The sequence below is a fragment of the Ursus maritimus genome (assembly GCF_017311325.1).
Source record: "Ursus maritimus isolate PB19 chromosome X unlocalized genomic scaffold, ASM1731132v1 scaffold_X1, whole genome shotgun sequence".
NCBI classification, from domain to species: Eukaryota; Metazoa; Chordata; class Mammalia; order Carnivora; family Ursidae; genus Ursus; species Ursus maritimus.
Window position 1 is genome coordinate 107577732 of NW_024423319.1, and position 12972 is coordinate 107590703.

At 33.6% G+C, this 12972-nt stretch overlaps 1 protein-coding gene across 4 annotated transcripts in view; it reads right to left on the reverse strand.

Moving 5' to 3' along the window:
• Positions 1–12972, reverse strand: part of CNKSR2 (connector enhancer of kinase suppressor of Ras 2) — a 292411-nt gene that overhangs the window by 150949 nt on the left and 128490 nt on the right. The gene's annotated exons all lie outside the window — the stretch shown is intronic.

Sequence of the window (12972 nt, forward strand, 5' to 3'; positions counted from 1 at the left end):
AAAGCTAAAGGGAATATAAGATGACAGTGAGTATTATAACTGACCCTGTGAATTCTGTTGTAAGCTACCCAAGATGGTGACAAAAAAATAGTGACTAAATAGCAGTTGACAAACAAGGCTAGCTATGACTCAAGGACCTTTTAAAACAAAAGAGGGTCATGGGCTAGAATTAGTGGTACTGTGACTTTTTTTCCTTCCAGTTGTTCATATTAATTTCAATTATGCATTAATATAACAGAACATATTCTTGGAATGAAATGGAAAGTTTTCACATTCTGTTCTACATACATAATATATTATATATACATATTTGCATATATGTGTATGGCTGGTTCACCCAAAACTAAAAGTTCTAAAGGGAAAAAAGATCCAAGCACAGCATGTTTAGTATAAAATTAATGGTTTTAAAACAGTTGTAAAAGCAACATTTTAGGGGGTGCCTGGGTGGCTCAGTCAGTTAAGCGTCTGCCTTCAGCTCAGGCTGTGTGGTCACAGGGTCCTGGGATCGAGCCCCACATCAGCCTCGCTACTCAGCAGGGGAGTCTGCTTCTCCCTCTCCCTCTGCCCCTGCTCATGTACTTTCTCACTCTCTCTCTTGCTCACTCTCTCTTTCAAATAAATAAATAAAATCTTAAAAAAAGCAACATTTTATTCACTGTGGAGATTCAAGAAACAGCAACCTTATATTAATATATTAACTAACAATAACAGCATTATTTCATTATCACTGACTTTATCAAGTACTTATTAATACCTGAAGTTTCAGTTATTGTATTTCAAAAGGGAAACACAGTAAGTACTCTAAGTACAAACAATATTGAAAAGCTAAGTGATAGGAAAGAAGTCTTTCCTATGTTCATTAGCATCGGCGCATACTAAGACATGATTAAGCTACTCAAAGTATTTTAATTTACATTTTTCTAAATAAGTGAAGTACTGGGTCAGTTATTCTGAGTGTACTGGAGGAAATGAATGGAACTATCTTTAGATTAAAAAATTAGAAATTCATTTGACATAAGAAAGAACTTCAGGCTCATAAGCTTAACAAAAGATTTTACAAAAAAAAAAGACTACAAAAGGACATTTCTCCTTTTAAGTATATACATATATAAAAGGGACAAGAATACAAAATCAAGATAAAATGGGGGAAACACCAAATGGATGCATATATATTTTAAGAAGGCAACAATGATGTGAAAGCTACAATTTAAGAACAGTTTAAATGATTCAGGTTTTATTATCAATAAAATAGAATATAGTAACAAAAGTTTTATTTTGATAGTGTATACTTATTAAAAGTTATTAATATAAATATTTCAATTAAAATAGTCTAGAAGACTATAATAGTCATAGTCCTCTAGATTATAGAGGACTATAATGTCCTCCAAAATTGTTTGTTTTGTATATTAGTATAATTCAGTATTATAAATCATGCGATTCTATGACAATTTAGGATGACATTTGCGTTGTATTTTGTGAACAAGAGAGGTTTTGTTTTTCTAAAACAGTACACACTTATTCTAATATTAGTGAGAACTCTAAATATTTCTCATTCAGAAATACAGTATTCTAAGTACCTTAATACTTGACATATCTCTGTTGAACTAACAATTTTGTACTTCTAATTATGATGGTTCCCTAATAAGATGCAAGGAGTAAACAATCAGAGGTACCTTTGAAAGAGTAAAATCCACAAACAGAATTTAAATTGGTATTCAAAACTACTATTCTACATAAATATTCCCCAACACAGGAAGACTTTCTTGCTTATATGAGTAAAGAGAATTGAAGGAGAGACAATTTTTTAAACTTAAAAAACTAATATAATAGAAGAAAATTTCAATTTAAGCCTAATGTAAAAATTCTATCTGTATACAGTGAAGATTAAGAGTGTCAAATAGCTTCAGAATGCAACTGTAAGAGCAAATAAATGAAGGTTATATGAACTTTGTTCCAACAAGGCCCAGAAAACTCTGCAATTCCTTTAGGTTTCAAATTCTGAGGGTGGGGAAAAAAAAACAACAAAACAAACAACTAACAAAATGAAAAGAAACCACCACCACCATTTCATTAAACCATTCATTCACTCAACAATCGCTGAGTATCTGCTAATGATTCAAATGCCAACTATTATGTTCAAGGATTTCACAACCTGGGGAAGTGTTTCAGGTGATCAGTTTGGCTTTGTGCTTAATATCACCAACATTAAGCATGCTGCCCTTGTGTTCCCGATAATGGAAAAGAGGCAATAACACTTTAAAATAACCATCATCTGCGAATGATGAGGTCAGTATCAAACAGTGTGAGAACATCAGTCCCAAATGTGTACCTGCTCTGATGAGCAAGAAGTGGACCCATGACACTTCCAACTTACTTCCAATGGCATCCCTGAGACATCCTGGTCTGAATTAAAGTTGACACCAGAGGCCCCACTCTCCTCTAGTTTCTGACAGGGAAACAGTCAGCTAGAAATCAAATTTGATGGGGGGAAAATCTCCAGTCTATTTGCCTGCTCCCTCAGGGGCAAGAAATAGAGCTAGGGAGGCTTGCAGTGGGTCCCCAGGTAGTTGAGAGAGCACTCATTAGGGGGCGTGCTACTTTCCAGGCTCAAAATTAACAAGGGTCTGGCCATACCAATAGCTCAACTAAGATGTAGGTTATCAGAAAGAGGATGCCATTTTACTTTAGACTCAAATGGTAAGACTGAAGCAGTCCATTATAATTAGATGAACTTGAGGAAAATCGAGGCAACATATACATAGATAGATATAGATATAGATATAGATATAGATATAGATATAGATATAGATAGAGAGAGTTTACAGGCAAATAGGAAAAAATAGCTGAGACCAGCAGGGAGCAATGTCTTCACTTATAGTTGAGAAATTCAAAATTGCCATATATAGTTTTTTGGGAGGAAAGAGCTAATTGCACTGTGCCAATTATGAATTTATTGGGTCTCGGCTCCAAATTCACCCTTCAGTGCTTGCTCTGTGATATGGTCAGGACGCTTCAAGCATTTCTGCTTTACAGAAAGCACACTGTTAAGATCTTATCAGTAGAGGGTGCTAAAGAAACATCACAAGGGGAAGGAGGCTTCTCTTTCAGGTTCCCCAGTGTTGCATTTTGCTTTGTCTTGCTCCTGCTGCACGGTCTATTAGTGATGGATGTGTATGAGAACATCCTGTGGTGCCCAGACCATGCAGGCTCTCAGTGATCTCAAGCTCAGCCTGGGCTCAGTGACCACCATCCTGGGGCCCTCTCAGCCTCCTACCCACAGCAGCACACCACTCTCTCCATGAGCCCTCCCAACAGTGTCACTTGCTTATATCCTGGAAGGTTGTTTCCTACTTGCCTGGTAACAGTGGACCAACTCTGGCTTAGGCAACCCAGTGAAGCTGCAACCCTCTGGCTGCAATGAGTTTTGACTCTCAGCCTGCACCCCTTGGCTGGTGGGAGAGTGTCTGACTGTAAGTTGAACTTCCTTGCATATATCCCCCCCATCTTGTCCTAGGGAATGCTTTACATTCTCTTTACATCTGTATAGGTACACTTCTATCGTAGTTTAATATCTACCTATCTATCTAAAAAGATTTTACTTATTTATTTGAGAGAGAGCAGAGGGAGAGGGACAAGGAGACTCTGTGCTGAGTGGAGAGCCCAACTGGGAGCTCGATCCCATGACCCTGAGATCATGACCTGAGCCAAAATCAACAGTCAGACACTTAACCAACTGAGCCTATTTAATAATTATTTAGATCAAACTTGTTGTTTTAGTTACGGTTTGATTTCTGTCTCCAGATTGATTCCATTACCTTGATGAAGAAATCTTTACATTTACAGTGACTGCAACTGTAGTTTAAAAAAATTCACAGTGTCAAAAAAAAATCCATAGTGTCTTTGATCACATACAGAACGGTCTCAGGTCAAGACAGCTCTTCAATTTATCACTTCATGAGACCATACTGTTTTTTACTGATTTTGTGAGTTATCACCAAAGAATTATGGCATTTAGACCTTAGAAAACACAGATACTCCAATCCTCCAACTTAATCAGAAAGGCTAATTTAGTTTGTTCACAGCTAGTAATTGCCAGAATGAGGTCAGGACACCAAATCTCTTTAACTCTCAAACTGGTACTCTTTCTACTACATTACTCTGCCTCACTTGACTCTCCAACAAAAACAAGTATCCTTTGAGAACAAGGATTGCACACTCAGAGTCAGTCCGTGTAAGTATTTTATAATGTATAACGTGATCAGCAAATGTAATGTTAGCAAGACATCCATGTAAATACACTGATGTACGTAATGTCTACCCAAATCATAATAAGACACATTAAAAAGAGATTATCTTAATTCATTATGTATGGCCACATTCTCTTTAGTATATACACATATTTTCCTTTTGTCCTAGAAAAGACAAACATTTTTTACCTCCATCATATTCTATCTGATTTCTTCTTTCCTCTATAAGACATTGATTGTAGGAAGTTAAGTTACAGTTAAAATAATTTATAAGGCAATTAACCATCCATATGTCAAAACCTGAAGATAGTCTAATACAACACTCAAGAAATCAATGCCTATTTCAATAATAGTGTTAGCATGCTTCTTCAGGTTGAGCACAAAGATAGTGAAGGGGGCGCCAATATAGAAGGGTCCAATTAACTGTGAAAACAAAGAAGCCTCTTGATGCTTTTCATCTATAAAACTCAGTATTAGAATTCATGGTTTAATGAGATGGCCCAAATCTGCATGTCCAAATGCTACAGTTAACAACCAAAATGTCAACCATACGAAAAAAAATCTCTACTTGCAATAGCTCCAAACCACAGCTTTAAGAGAAGAGTCTAGCTATAATTGCCAAAGCTGCCTTTTCAAAGCATTAAGGACATTTGGAAGGCCAATGTAAAATTATTTTGATGATGTTATTGGAGTGCCACTATTTTCAGGAAATCTCTAAAGATAAAATATCAACATGATAATTTTTATTTTATTATGGAACATGCTGCTGTCCTAGTACTTATATCCTCAAGGTTTGGGGTAATCAGAAGAAATCTATGCTTACATAAATGATACAACATAGATGGTGGGAAAAGTCTCAAATGAGCTCTTTATTTTCTCCTCCGGGCTCTTCCATTAGATCTGTTGGTTGTCTAGTTTTAGCCATTTCTAGTCTAGATAGCAGAGAAGGCACAAGACTCTCAGCCCAGATGGAGTTCAGGAGTAAAGAACTCATACATTTAAAGACAGGAAAAAATTATATGAATGTTTATGAAATAAAACAAAGAGTCAACATGCCAAAATAAGCCTAATTCATGATCAAACCTAAATTAGTGAAGAAAAAGAATAGCTTAGACGGAAAAGAGAAAAGATAAGAGAGCATTTCCGAGAATGTCCTTCCTATAAACTGTAAAGTACTATATAACAAAAAGATAATCTTAACACTAACATAATAAAACAGGCATTCATTGTCTTTATTCCTCCTGTTATTTTTATGAAAGCAATGGGGATAAAATACCAGTACAAAGCAAGTGCCATATATAAGACCACACTGTTGGTCAATGTAAAAGTTGTATTTGAGCTCAGTACAATCTGATTTAAACAATGTCACTTTCATGATCACGCCTGGCCTGAGATTTCTGGAGTTTATCAAACCTGGCAAGTGTTCCAGGCTCAGCAACGAGAGCACAGGGCTGTGACAAGCACAGTTTAAATCTGCTGAAGCACAAGGTCTCAAATGGCTTGTCAGGAGCGCTTCTCTCTCCAGATTCAAAGACTTAGTGAAAGGTGGGAGTGAGGAGAAAGCGGGGTACAAAACTCAAGAAAAATCCAGATTTCCTGTAACTGACTTACTATGTATAAAACCAGCATCTGTGCAGAGCAAAAACAGATGTACTCCAACATATCAGGGAAAGTGTAATCAGGGTCAAAGCCTAACGGAAAGGGAAATACCAGGTCAATAGAGGGGAAATACCTTTCTGCTTATCATTAGCTAACAATCATTCAGACGTATAGTGCACTGATCATCTGCATTTCCTTTTTGTCTTTTATGGCTGCACTGTGTGGTCAGTTCCATTATACTGACAAATTCCAAGGAAACCCAAGTTGTTCAGTTTCCCTTTATTCATTCTCATGTTTCATATTAACAGACATCTTTGTCTACCACTGCAACCAACCCTCTTCCACCCAGTGTTTTGGTATTCAGAGTCTACTACTTTAGAATTTTAAGCATAAAAAACTCCTGTTTTATTTTTATTTTTTTCCTCTTAATTTTATTTTATTTTTTTAATATTTTTTAAAATTATATTATGTTAGTCACCATACAGTACATCCCTGGTTTTTGATGTAAAGTTCGATGATTCATTAGTTGCGTATAACACCCAGTGCACCATGCAATATGTGCCCTCCTTACTACCCATCACCAGTCTATCACATTCCCCCACCCCCCTCCCCTCTGAAGCCCTCAGTTTGTTTCTCAGAGTCCATAGTCTCTCATGCTTCATTACCCCCCTTTCTTTATCCCTTTCTCCTCCTACCGATCTTCCTAGTAAAAAACTCCTGTTTTAAAGACAAAAACAGTGAGCATCAGGAAATCTAGCATGTGTACCATAAAATTATCCATTGAAAGCCATCAGGATTATGAATCTAATAGAATACATACTTGTGTAATTTTTCATTATAAAAGCAATGCAAACTGGGGCGCCTGGGAGGCTCAGTCGGTTAAGCATCTGCCATCGGCTCAGGTCATGATCCCAGGGTCCTAGGACTGAGCACCGCATCATGCTCCCTGCTCAGCAGGGAGCCTGCTTGTCCCTCTGCCCCTCCCCCTGCTCACGCTTTCTCTCACTCTCAAATAAATAAATAAAACTCTTAAAAATTTTTTTGAATAAAAAAATAAAATCAATGCAAACTAATTGAAGAAAATTGGGAAGATATTTAAAAATTTTTTAAAAATCAGCTATTATCTTACTGAGCAAACACAATAAATATTAACATAGAATATTCTCTTTTAAAATTTTCAACAATGATGACATGTTTATAATGCTTTTAATCTGGTTTTTACTTAACATTATTATTTAGAATCTTTCCTTGAATATTGGAACATAAATATTTTAGGTACATTCAAAAGTGTAATTTATTCATAAATTATATATTCAGATATAATTTCAAATATTAACTATGAATAGTAAATATTTCATCTTGTAATTGCACCATAATTTACTGACACGTTACTCTGTTATTTCCTATTTTTCACTATTATATAATGCTGCTCTAAATTCTTGCTATAAAAAAATCTTATTGTGTTTTATAATTTGTTTTTACATCAGATTCCCAAGATAGTTTAGGAGCCAGACTGCCTGAGTTAAATCCTGTCTTAAATCCTTTCCAACTGTGTCACTTCAGAAAAGTAAACTAACCTTCCTGTTCTTCACGTTTCCTCATCTGTAACATGGACAGGATAGTAGTAAAACCTGTCTTATAAGGTTGTTATGAGGCCCAAATGATTAGTTTATATACAGCACTTGAAATAGTGCCTGAGCCATACTGTAAATACTATGTAAATATCAGTATTAATGTTTCTGGGTCTTAAAGCTGCCTAAAACTTACAAAGGTTTAATGAATGTACATGCCTAGCAGTAAGGTATGTCCATTTTAATTTCATTAGTTTCTCACCAGCATTTGAATATTTTTAGTGTGTGTTTTTTTGTGTATATGTATTTGTGTTTATGAATTTGTAACGTGAAAATTTGTATTTCATTACTGTGTTACAGGGCTTCCTTGTTTCTGAGGAAAACTGCCACTGGAAAGTAATGGTAGTGTTTGTGATAATTTACGGATGCGGAGCTTCTCTCTTTAAGAAACAAATAAATCCAATGTTATTTGCGTTATCTTTCTGATTTATCTAATGATACTTATCGATTTGATTTATATAATAACCTTCATTTAAAAAAATAGTAGCACTCATATATTTTTCTATTCCTCACTATCTGTTATAGACTCAAGGTTTGTGCCTCCCCCTAAATTCTTATGTTGAAACCTAATCCCAAGTGTGATGGTTTTTGGGAGTGGAGTCATTGAGAAGTTACTAGGTCGTAAGGGCCAAGCCCTCTTAAATTGGATTGGACTAGTGTCCTTATAAAAGAGACTCCAGAGTACTCCCTCACCCCTTCCACTATGTGAAGACTCTCTATGAACCAGGGAACAAGCTCTCACTAGACACCAAATCTGCAAGTGCCCTTAAGTTGGACTGCCTAGCCTCCAAAAGTGTAAGAAATGTTTGTTGGTTAAGCCCCCCAATCTAGGGTCTTTTTGTTATAGCAGCATGAATGGCATCTGATTTGTTGTTCACCCCAGTACTTTGCTACCACAAGTTTCCTATTCTAGATTTAGAAACTTTTGCTTCATTTATTTGGTAAACTTACTCAAATACATTTTTCAAAAAGGTACTTTAGTGATCTTGCTGATCTAAAAATATCTTTTTGTTGCTTTCACACATGAATGATAATTTAGATATAAACATTTTGGGGCATTACTTTTCTTAAAAGATTTACGGATTTTCATTGTCTTCTGGCAGTTATGGTTTCACAGTACACATCTGAGTACAGCATAATTCCTGTTTCTTTGAAGTTACAACCTCTCATGTGTCTCTTCTCACTGGTTAAATGAATGTAGTTGCTTCTTGCCGTAAAACAGTAAAATGTTACCAGAAAATATCTTGAAGCTGTTATCTTTCCAATTCACTTTCTGACTTTGTTGAGAAATTCAATTTTCCCAATTTCTATTCCTAAATTTTTCTATTATACCCTTAATTGTTTTCTATTGTTTTCTTCTTTAGAAACTAATAATTAGTTGAAGGTGCATTAACCATAACCTATCCTCTATAGCCATTATCTTCTCTCATTTTTTGTCTTTTTATTAATTTACTAAAAATCTGAGTGTCAATAAAGTTTATTTCGTGTCTCATCGTTTCAATTTTCTGCAATAACCAGTATGCTTTTTAATACTATCAGCATGGTTTATTTTCTATTTCCATGTTCTTAGTTTTATTTATTTCATTTTATTTTTTATTATGTTCAATTAGTTTTAAAGACTTTTTTTAGTTCGTTTTGTGCTCAATTTATAGTGGTTTTGCCTTCCTTATAAGATGGTATTCTATTTTAATGCAAACGATATTCTTTTGATTCTTATTGAGATCATTAAAGAGATGTTCTTAATAAACTTACTGCATGGGGAAGGATTTCCTTCTGATATATGAGGGGATACTTCTTCTCTTTCCCATTCTTTTTCTTTGCTTATCCTTAAATAAAGACCTATTTCAAGAAAAGACACACCTCACAACTGTTCTGAGCTATCTCAGTTTGTCCAGCTGTTGAAGAGTACTCTGATGCTTATATTGCCTATGGAACTCCTAGGATATAGTAGGTTTTCATAAATGATAAGTTCTCCTTCCTCTTCATAATTGCCTCCCCTACCCTCCAGACAAAATAAAGATATAGGGATTGGGTCTGGGCTGAGACAGATGATGTTCTATTTCTAGTAGCTGAGGTATGCAGCTACTCAAGCTACTGTAGTATCTACTCATTTGTATGAGTACTCTGATTCAACTATCATAGTAACAAAGAGAACATTCAATTTTAGTCATAATTTGATTCTAAACAAGTTATATCAAAACCCAAGTTTTTATTTTCTGGTGCACATAAAAAAGAAAAAAGGGAAAATAAAAACACATAAGTACTGGAAAGAAGGTCATGAAATTATAAACGATTGTACTTAGCAGATCTTAATATTCTCATATTACATATTAAGAACAAAGTCTCCTGCAAATATCAAATCATTATGTCAAACACCTGAAATTAATATAATGTTATGTGTCAATTACAGCAATAAGTTTTTTAATTTATTTAATTAAAATTCACGTTAAAAAATCTCAAAGAAAGTTAAAGCACTTGACTAAGGTCATGGAGATACAAAGTGTTAGAATTAGGGTTCAGATAGTTCTTACTTAATGTGATTTCCTCTACACTACAGGGAATCTGGAAAGAGACTTTTTTGAATATTTTGTTTTAAAGAAAGTATTCCAGCATCATATACCAAGTAGTTGGTATAACTTAATACTACTTTATTATTTTTAACAAAGAATCTTATTGTGAGAAAAGCAACACACAAGTATACAACCTTCTACTAAAACCTAGCACATTAAAAGGCCAGGAAGGGAGAAGTGGAAATAGACAAATACCACATGATTTCACCATATGTGGAATTTAAGAAACTGAATAAACAAACAAAGGGGGTGTGGGGAGAGAGAGGCAAACTATGAAACAGACTCTTACCTACAGAGAACAATCTGATGGTTACCAGAGGGGAAGTGGGTGGAAGGGTGGGTGAAACAGGTGATGGGGATTAAGGAGGGCACTTGTGATGAGCACAGGGTGATGTGTCTGGAAGTGTCCAATCATTTATATGGTACACCTGAAACTAATATTACACTGTATGTTAACTAACTGGAATTTAAATAAAAACTTAAGAAATGTTAATAAAAAAATAATAGAAGAAATCCAAATTAAAAAAAAAGAAGAAGAAAAAAATACAAGTGCTTTCTGAGCTGAACTGATTGGCTAATGCCATCCACAGTCTCAAACCATCATCAGACAGGATCTTTAAATTCTCACTAGCTGGAATGTGAAATTGGTGAAATTGACACAGTAAAATATTGCATTCCCTTCTAAACTTCTTCAATGTTACTTATGTTGTCATTTATTTCTAACAGAGGTGAAGAAGTTATCAGGACAGATGAGCATCAACCAAGTTACAGATTTACAAAGAAAAATAGCAAACTGTTCATTAACAAGAAAGGAGATACCTTTCTATAAAGTATAATATACTTACATTCCATTTCTAGTAATAACATAAAATACCTGCAAAGTCATTAGTTAATTAAACGAATATTGCCAAATTAAAATCTGGAAGGTTATTTGGTGAGTATAGAATCTGATCAAAGGCAGATTGATTATTTTATTATTTCATCCAAATGATGATAGGCTGTTTACCCTATTATATAACCAAATACTTTTCTCTCTTTTTGTCACAAAAAAATTTCTGATTTCAAATTCTCTTTTTTCTAGGTTTTTCATTACATTCCAAACTTGCTACATACTACAATCTTAAAATTTGTGTCACATTGTATCATACTTATTAGGATACAAAAGAATGGTTGTAACTAATTTAACCTGTTCTTTTATACTTTTTATCTTCTTTTGTACTTTTCCTATGAGATACGCAGAGCTCATTTTTATAGGCTATAACTTTATATTTAATTACTAGTTAAAGAAATATTTTCTAATGAAGATGAAAATAAATCCAAGCATACTTACCACATGAAGAATTTTATTCTCTGTTTCATAATACACAGTACAATCCTTTAAAAAAAGAAACATATGCATTAGTTTTTAAAAATCAAACATGCTTTTTAAAATAATTTCTTAGGAAATGAACTACAATTTGAAAAAGTCTTGACAATTCAAGCAAAAATAGCAATAAGAATGGGAAAAAAATCTGGAATGCCATATACTAAAATATTCATAGTAGTTAGCTCTGATGGTCAGTTACAGAGATATTCTCATTTTTGTTTAACTATAATTTCCAATTTTACACACATATAATAAAGAATAATATACATTAAACATACAAAATCAAATATTAAAAAAAATTTTAACCATTTTCTATCTGAAATTTTATTTGTGATAAATACTTTTTTGTTGAAATATTTCCAACATTTCAAATACTAATTTATTATAGATTGGAACATTAGGAAAAACACTAATACTTATTTCAATAGTCTTAGTCTCAAAATGATTTTATATTTTCAAGTGTTGTAGGCTATCACATATCCTTTATATTATGTGTTTAAAATTGATACACATTACTAATAAATATAAAGTTCATAGTTCTTACCTAAATTAGAAACTTTGAAATTATAAAAAATTGTTTTTAAAAATCATCATTGTATTTTTACCTGTAGTTGTTAGATTTACAACAAGCAAAAATATAGCAAAGTAATCTTTGCTTAGAAACTTTGTTTCTATGGTTCATTTTTCTTAAGAAACTTATAAAATGGGCATAATATTAGTAGTAACCCAATAAGGGTACTGTGAGGATTAAATGAGAAAATAAATAAATAGCTTAGCACAGTATCTGGCATACAGTAAATGATAAATATATTTTAATCATGAATTATTGTTCTATGTCTTTATTTTAAAAATTTAAACTAATTACCTTTACTTCAAAATATAAAGTTAACTAATTACTATTTGACCATCTAATTTTGAAAGAATAACCATGTTTCACAGTACTGCATATTTTAAGGAATGATAGCCCATTTCATTTTTTCCTCTGAATATAATTTTTAAAAAAGGAATCTTGTTGAACATAGTTTTTGATAATGCCAATTCACCACAATACCTTGTCAGAAGTATTACATATTCTTATCAGGAGCAAAAGTTTTAAAGTTAAATTTAGGTCTGATTCATTTCACAAACTAATAGAAATACTTAAGGATTGGGCCTTGCCATACTGAAGGGCTTCTGTGCCAAAGAAGTTTGTTACAAATTTAGCCATATCTATGTCTCTATAAAGTAAGTATGAATTATGTGAACAGGGGAGATAAGGTATAGATAAAACATTTATACTGGGAAAGTACATTGTACTTACATCTGAATTTGGAAGAGTCCAATTTTACAGAATTAATTTCAAACACAATTACTTTGGTAAGAGATGATTTGGGAAAAGCTGCAAAGTTGCCCAGTTTCCCCAAGGTGCCTGTACAACTTGCTTCAGCTATAATGGATGCAAGTTTGATTATTTACCTACCTTCCCAGAATCAGAGAATATGATTAAATGTTCAAGCTTCAAAGGGATTCTCCTCAAGGAAAAAAGTAAATATGATCTAAATGGATATCCTGCTAGTGAT